The sequence below is a fragment of the Hordeum vulgare genome, chromosome 1H (genome assembly GCF_904849725.1).
Source record: "Hordeum vulgare subsp. vulgare chromosome 1H, MorexV3_pseudomolecules_assembly, whole genome shotgun sequence".
In the NCBI taxonomy this organism is placed as follows: domain Eukaryota; kingdom Viridiplantae; phylum Streptophyta; class Magnoliopsida; order Poales; family Poaceae; genus Hordeum; species Hordeum vulgare.
The window spans coordinates 430,653,911-430,663,143 of NC_058518.1; positions in this window are offsets into that span (position 1 = coordinate 430,653,911).

Here is a 9,233-nt window from a genome sequence, read left to right on the forward strand (position 1 = left end):
TATATTTACTCTTGGAGGTGGTGCTGTTTCCTGGAAGTCTTGCAAGCAAACGATCTTAATGAGATCGACAATGGAAGCAGAATTAACAGCATTAGACACATCTGGTGTTGAAGCAGAATTTCTTCGAGATCTTTTGATGGACTTACCTGTGGTTGAGAAGGCGGTTCCGGCTATCCTTATGAATTGTGATAATCAGACAGTTATTGTCAAAGTGAAGAGTTCAAAGGACAATATGAAGTCCAACAAACATATAAGACTGAGATTGAAGTCTGTCACACGTTTGAGAAACTCCGGAGTGATAGTGTTGGCTTACATCCAAACAGCTAAGAATCTGGCAGATCCCTTTACTAAAGGGCTATCACGTGTTTTGATAGATAGTGCATCGAGGGAGATGGGTATGAGACCCACATGAGTTGCCATGGCAGTAACCCAACCTATATGATCAGAGATCCCATGAAGTAGGACCTGGGAAAACAAGCCAGTGGTGAACTGAAGAGAGTAACTTTACTAACCCACTCCGTTGGAGATGCAATGCTCTCGGATACTGTATGGTAGGATGACTACTGTCTTAATGTGTTCTAAAGCTTATGTGTAAGCAAGAGGTTGTCCTACAGAGCGATCTTTAGAGGAACACACCTATATGAGCCTGACTGCTGGTCACAGTCTATGAGATTAGGGTGATATAAACTCATTAATAGGCCAGGAGTGTGACTTATATGCTCCACCCGAGGGGTCAGCCTTCGGTAGCCTAGTACTAGTAACACTTGTGGTGAAGCTTCTTTACGCCAAACTGACAATTCAAGGCATAGTCCATTATTCAGTTGTAAAGGGGTGTAGTACTTGTTCTAGGTGAAGCTCAACCTTAACATGTCTTCACTGAAATGTTGGTATATTAAAACAGTGATTGGAACGAGGGAACACGATGTGCCCTTGAGATCTGGTGGAGGATTGTTGAAATTAGTAGTGGGCCTTAGGCCCATAATAGAATTTCAGAAATCTCCAAGGGCTCATGTAGGTGGTGGCATGACAAGGTGGCGGTGCCAAGTTTAGTCCCACCCCGCTAGTGGAGAAGAAGTTGGACCCCTTTATAAGGGTCTCTCTTCTACTCCCTCCATCCCGAAATAACTGTCTTAACTTTATACTAACTCTAGTACAAAATTATACTAAGCTTGAGACACTTATTTTGGGACAGAGGGAGTACATGCTCTTAGAGAGTGAGAAGAGAAGATGCCCTCACGCACTCCTCCTCCGCCGCCTGCCTATGCGCTTATTTTTGTCGGTCAGGAACGGAGAATACGTAACGGATGTGCCACGATCTGAGACGTCGGATCTTGGGGTGTTACCGACTCAGACGTGGGTTCAGCCCATGTCTCTCCACCCGGCCGCCTATATAAGTAGGGCTAACGCCGACCCTAGCCGTCACGAGAATCACATCACATTTGCCTCACGCACTCGTTCCTTTGCTGCTGCTGCCGTCGGCGACTCCGTCCTGTTCACCGCGTACACGGTCGGCGGGAGAGCAGGCCTCCGAAACCCCGCCTCTCCGGTTCCTTTACGGGACAGGGGTGATTAGGTTTTTGGGGAGCGATCACGCGACTGCTCGCCTCCGTCCGTCTGCTTCGTCTACGTCCTCATCATCGCCATGGCTGAATCATCCGAGGCCGATCGTCTCGCCCTTGAAGCTGAGAAGAAGAGGGCAGAGGATGCTACTGCTATGGTTGCATCCGCCGCCAACACCGCTGCTACGGCCAACTGGCCTACTGGAGGGTATAACTCGTTTATCCCACTCCTGTTCGTTTCAATCCTAGCGATACTACTGGCATGCATAGATGTATCAACTATATGCGTAGTATGTGCTAGATTAGTTCATGATCAGTATGTCATTAGTCTAGTCAATGCCATGTTAGTTATTATTTCGTGGATTAATGTACTCGAAAAATTGCCTATTTACTCGTCATTGGGTTCATGTCCACACAGATAGAACGCAGACGCATCGCGTGTCCGTTTGGTATTTGACTCAGACCCATGCGACAACCAGCCAACGATCATGAACCGGTCCTTTTCAAATGTCACACGTGCTTGCGAGCTTGGGGGTGCATCCGACCGACTTGTCTCCGCCACTCTGCTCCTTCGTCGTCAACACCAAAATCTTGAGGTAGAAAAAGACCAAAACAAACCTTATTTCAACACACCATCACTATTAGCACTTGGTGGATATTGCCAGTGAAATAAAAAAAACTAAAAAAGTTAGAGGTATAAATCCCCACTTTTCTTGCCGTCAACGTGACCATCGGACATGAAAGAGAAGGGGGAGGCGGTCAAGCTTGGGAGTTACATTTGGATTATTTCTGAAACCATGATGTATTTGTGCTTTGAGTGTAAAATAAAATAAAATAACCCAAAAGATAACGCTCACACGGGCGTGGATTACCGTCCATTTATCGTTGCACGAATCTTGGCAACTAATATCTGAATTTCTTTGCCACGTAGGACTGGTCTGGTGTGTGGATATTTAACCACTTCGACCGCACGCTCGTTTCTCTCTCAGCAGAACTTTTTTTGGTTTTCGGCTTAAAAATGGTTTATCTCCTAATTAAAAAATCTAAATAAAAATCCGTTTTCGTCATTAAATCCGTCTAGACGAGATCTTCAAAACTAGATCCGTGTTGATATGTTTCGATGAAATTTTTTTTGGATAAAAGTCGCTGTGATGTTACACTATAGTTGTCATATTGTTTACAGTACATTTGCTATGACATGTTTTACCTATTTTTTCTTCTACATTTAAAGCTATCATTGTTTTTTCAACTACTTTTTACGACAATTCTTATTAATTGACCATGGTAATTTTTAGTAATTAACCATGGCAATTTTAATGCATGGATCATGGCAATTTTTACTAATTCATCATGGTAAATTTAATTTATAAATCATGGCAATTTTAGAATTTTGATCATGATCGATGATTTTTTTTTACCAAAAGTTGGCAATGATATTTACACTGTAGTTGTCATAGTGTTTACACAAAAGTTGTCATGACATGTTCTACCTATTTTTTTTCTAGATTTAAAGCTACCGCTATATTTTCAACTAATTTTTACGGCAATTTTTATTAATTGGCCATGACAATATTTTCATCATGATAAGTTATGGTTCATGACAAGTTTAGTTTCTTAATCCCCCGTTTTATAATATGTCAAAAATTAATTTGAAGTTAGAAAAAAATAGCTGAAACATATCATAGCAACTTTAGTGTAAATACCATGGTAATTCGTGTGCAATAAACATGACAACTTTTAACCCCAAAAAAGTCATTGAAACATATTAAGTTTCGAAGATCTCGTCGCGATGGATTTAATGATGAAAACGGATCTTCAATCAAAATTTTAATTTAAGCGATAAAACATTTTAAAAACTGAAAATTCAAAAATATTTTCACATGCATGAATGGAGTGACGTGGGACAGAAGACCGGACGAGTATGAGTATTATTTGTCTGACCCATGCTTAGACGTGTGGAATGCTTTTCTTAGATACGCATGAGACGGGTGACAAGACAATAAAGCCCACACATGGGGCGTTATTGCGACCCTAAAATAAAGGGTTGCATGAGATCGCCATTTTGGTTTGGCTCCGAGTGTGAGTCAGATTCAGATAGCCGGACGCGTGGACTGGACGGGGGCTCAAACCAATATAAGGAGGAGCAACCCCCCTCCTCACAATCGAAAAATCCAACGCGGGCAGCTCCCAAATCCAGATCTCCCGACGAGGCGAGCTCCCAAATCAGATCAGCCGATGGCCGGCGTCGAGTGCGTCCGCCCTAGCAAGCGAAAGGCGGCGTCTTTCTCAGGCGAGGAGCCTCCTCCGAAGGCCAGGAGGACAGTCTGATGTTCCGGGGGAGACAAGAAGCCCCATCCCCGAGGAGAGGAGGAGACTTCGGCGCCTAAGAGCATGGTTAATAGTATAGCCAACTGCTGGCTATAAGCAATCTTATAGCCCACCTTATAGCTAGCTTGTACAATAGTTAGCTAGAAAAGAGTATTACTTTTATCATATATGGCCCACATTTCATTCTCACAAAACACCTAGGAGCACGTGCTAGAGCTGGCTTTTCACGAAGAGCCCGCTTCCCTCCTCTCTCCTCTTCTCTCTCATCCAACTCAGTAAAAATATAGTATTTTAGTCCTTACAGCCGGCTGACTGTACCTTATTGTACTTGCTGTAAGAATATGTGGCGGCTGCCGCTGGAGGAGGCTGTCCGGATCGTCGACCGGTCGCCATACGGGCCTCCCGTCGGGTACCGAGACCTGAAGCGCGACAATCCGTCGCTGGTGCCGTCGCCGGAGGAGGAGGAGGACGAGCAGACCGTGGCCCTCTACCGGCGCGCCCGCGAGTACTACGAGCACGCGGAGAAGTTCGCCCGGTTCCAGGCCCGGGTCCGCCGCGAGTACGCCTCCAAAGAGTTCGTCGAGGTCGACTACGACTGCGTCGGCGGCGAGGCCCAGGCGCAGAGGCGGGTCAACCAAGCGCGGGGCGAGGCTTTCAGGGCCATCGTTGCCCATCTTTCTTCAGAGGTCGTCGTTGACGGCGCCACGTTCCGGCAGCTCAGGAGGAAAATGAAGGACAGTTTCTGAATTCTGACTGGCTGAAACCCAAACTCATTTGTCCGATGCTGTTGGCAGTCTCACAGCATCACTGATCCAATGAATGCAATTTGTCGATTCAGAAAAAGGAAAGCAGCTTATCATGATTTAACAAATATGCCTTGCAAAACAATTCAGTTTTGTAGCTTATTGCTGGAATTACCTCTTATTTATCACCCTTCACTACTTGTTAGGGATTTATCTCTGATTATTACTCTTATGAATGGATTGCTACACGATGACAGATTTGCACATTGTCTTTTAGAGAAAACGGCCGTCCGTGCGTAAGGTCCAGCTATATATTGAAAGCAACAGAGTACAAGCTCAGCGTTTTATTTCGAGATGGGGGAGTCCTGCTTGCAAGTTTACTTTTGTACAAGAGCATGGTTGTAACCCTGCAATAATACTTCAACGAATGTTCGAGATGGGGGAGTCCTGCTTGCAAGTTTACTTTTGTACAAGAGCATGGTTGTAACCCTGCAATAATACTTCAACGAATGCAATCCCCGATTCAACAAAAAGAAGCAGCTGATGAACAAATATAATTTACTTCTGTACCTTGTTAGTGTGACTGACTTACCATCTGTTTAATTAACGGACCCAATGTCAAACATATGGTATCATGGCTATGAAGGCGTGTACAGCAAGGAGTCCAAGGGGAGTTTATCTCTATAGTTAGGATCTAGTTTAAACACCTCTTATCTAAACTAGTTGAATGCCCGTGCATTGCGACGAAACATAAAAAAAAATACTCATTGTTCTAATTTGGAAGTATACGCAAATATGATGGATATTCATCCATATAACGAATTAATGATAAATATCAATTCTTTCTCCCACATCTTTTCTCCTGGACACTAACCATGTCTGTTTTTCACCATGAAATAGTAGGGGAGATCCCAAATGTGTATTTTACAAATTAAAAATGTGTTTGTATCTGTCTATGGCACCATCTCTTTTACTACCTTCCTTGCATCTAGAAAAACGACAACTTTCCCCTCGTCCTTCCTTTCTCTCCACATCCATTCTCTTAATCCTCTTTGACAAAGTACTACACTACTCTATGATCTCATTCAACCATCAAGCAATATTAAAATGCCATGGCCCTCTTCTCTCCGATGACACTGGTGGCTATTTAGCATATTAAGTACAAGCAGTATGTTCAAACTACCATAAAAATTATCTCTGTTAGTATGGGATTCATACAGATTTTCCCAATTTAAACTTTGCACTCAGGTCATTTCCAATGATGTTGATATAATGCACTAACATGGGGAAAACCAATTCGACTCCGGGGTGCATATACTCCTGTGCACGGAAATAATTTTTGAAATGTAAAAAATTCAAATAATATATATGTGTTCTTAGGCAAATCCAAATGCTACCTGAAAATTTTTTAGGCAAAAAGATTAAGCATTTTGTCCTGCAAAAAAAAAACAAATTAAACACCAAAAGTCACCCCTAATTTGTTTTTTTCACCAATGAAAAACTGCCGCTCTGTTTCACATAAATTTTGTCAAGCATGCTTGCCAGTGGCAACACTAACACGAATAACTACAAAAAAATCAATTTTCTTTAAACATTTAGCCTTTTCTAGGGTACTGTTTATCCGAGAGAAAATGCTCCCACGAGCCAAAACGCCTATCCCACTAACATGCAGCGAGCATAAAGTAGAAACACATGAGAAGTATATGCGTTGTCATCATATTTCATTAATCACACACATGCGAAAATAAGACTGATTGTATCAATGAATAAAACGATAGAAGTCCATCAACCAGCCTCCAGTCCAAACGACTTCTTCAAAAGCAGCAACTGCTTCTCCCTCACTCAGCCGTGGTGGTGAGCAATCACTTGCACTACATAATGTAGGAACTTTGCACGAAAATGAAAGTTATCACCACATTTACGCAGCTCGCTAAAAGAACAACAAACACAATTACAGTTATGTGTAAGCATAAACATACTTCTGAAAAATAAAATAAATTGTTTTTAAATACTGTCGTCCATGGCATAAGAGATTGGGTAAGATCTAAATCTCTACACAAAGTAAAATAAAATTTCAAAGATCCTCACACTTTTATGTCATAAACTAAAATACTTAGACACATCACTTCTTTACTGATAAACAAGTGGCTCTCTTGTTTAGGTACAGTTTGTTTAGGCTATAGTTGAGAGACAAGAGAACATAACCTTCCTGGTGACAGGCCAATGCTTGCAACATAACCTTTAGTTGTGATATGCGGTAAAATTTATAAACAAAAAAAAGATCAAACCAGAAATACCAGTATGGGACAATCGGTGGTCACAGGAGGCTAACAGGCTATCAAGCACTGGAATGTTGGAAAGAGTGAGGATGGAGCGGAAACGATGAGAGCCAAATACCTCGATGGTCCTCGTGAGACAATTGTAGATGTAGTTCTTGTCCTTTTAATACTGATGAAGGTTCCCGGTCCATCCTGGACTCGCTGAGCCCAGTGTGCGTTTGTTCCGGTGCACTCACACTGCCATAATACGAATCCTGGGGAGCAGGTGGGCGGCCGACTGTAGCGACTCGTCTCACATTTGAGGTGGGGCGGGGGTGGCGTTTGCTGCTGCGTTGAGTGACATCTGCTAGGGCTGTATCGGGGTATGGTTTAAAACATCATTCAATTTCAGAAAGGCATCCATTGATCTAGTCACGGCAAACTTTGGTGCCTCCTTCACGCTCGCTCTCGCCATCACCACTCTATGATGAAAATAGATTCCCAATAGATATTTTCAGAAGTTTAAGTTTTCCCTAGAAGAGGGACGAAACTCACTAAACTACCAACACAAGCACAAAGCATGTGCATAACTCCATACAAAAGGTAGAACGTAGTATATGTATCAGTCGGGTACTCATGCTTCAATTCAACATGACCATGACTAATTCGGTGGTCATTCTGTCCTACAACTCAGCTTGAAAGAAAGGACACTCCTTTGTAAACTATGTCAGCTCTCTTATTTGGAAAAGGAAAACCAGTATCATTTTTCCCTTAGCATTTCATTTATTTTCTTTCAAAAAAGTCGATTTTATTCTAGAAGGAGCTGGATTTCATCAATGTTCTCACTCGGACAAACTACCATCATATTTTTTGAATGAAGGTCAATGCAAATAATGCAAAATATACTAGAGATATTGTTATTTATTGACAAAAGATATAAAAGTAGTGTTATTTGTTGGCAAAAGGAAATGAAAGCACTACTTTTCGTAATCTTACTGCCAATATTAAGTGTACTTTCAGGTTCCATATGTATGATATCGCATAGCTAGTCATTGGTCAGGGAACAAATGTCCCGACTGATTCGTTCTGAACAACTGGTGTTTGAAGATACAAAGAGTTGTTTAAACACCCACCAGAGACTTTCGTGCATTGAATTTTTGAATGATCGTACATTAGTACATGTTTGTACCATCCAAACTAAAGCTCCATCTCGTCTTTCACAACTGATGCATCGCCACATACCTGGTGATTCCTTAAACAAATATCCATTAGATCTTCAAGCTGCCTAAGAAAACCAATCAGATAAGTAGACACCACACCCAATTGGCCATCTCGTGTTGCTTGCTTACTTCGACCGAAATTACCAAGCTATCAAAATCACATGACGAATATGTGTTAGCGACTGCTCACACCTCACCAATCCAGCATGCTATCACAAGCACATGACTCATTTGTATGCCATATAACAATTATATATCATTGTTGTATATACGTCAAACATAACAATCTATGAAAGACCCTTTATATGTACATCATTGTTGTTTTTATAGGAAAAGATAAAAAAACATTCAGCGCCTTGTACAATTAATGTGACCGTACAACAATATGTACATATATATGTACTCTATGCTCAACAATCTTTACATATGCATTCTACCCTATTTTATACCAGAATTGGATCATGAGTTAAGTAAATAGAGGGAGGGAATTCATCCATGCAAGTAAACCAAATCAGTAAAAGAAAACTCAACCAAGTCAAGCCGAGAAACCAGAGATGTTTCGTCCAACCCACCTAGCCGGAGGAGGTCGAGCCATTTCCATTCAGTCGAGGAGGTTGCATCGTTGGAGGTGAAAGGCGTCGAGCGCCAGATCAGCTGCCTTCTGTCCAGGCCGGTCCACGCAGAGGGGACAATGCCGGTACACCGGCTCGCGGCTCGTCATGGGTGCTACAATGGCGACCCAGCAGCAACATAACCAACGGTGCCACAATGGTGGCGAGCAGGCGTTGAGCTGCCACCAGCAGAAGGGACGACACCGCCGCCAAGGAGGTGGTGATGGTATCTGTCCACGACGTTGGGGGAGCTAGTATGGAGGAGATCTGATGCAAAGCAAGGGGAACAAGATTAGGAGAGAAGATCTTTGCGGCGGCATGGGAAGAAGAATGCGGGTGGGATAAGAGATTGACGGCTTCTACCTGGATCGGTAGATGCGGTTGGGAGGAAGTACATGGGTGGGAGAGATGGACGTGCTTGTGTTGGCTTCCGACTGTTCGATCATGGAGCAGAAACGTGGGACGTCCACCTTGAAAAAAACGTAGGACCTAAAAAACCGAGCGAGGGAGGTCA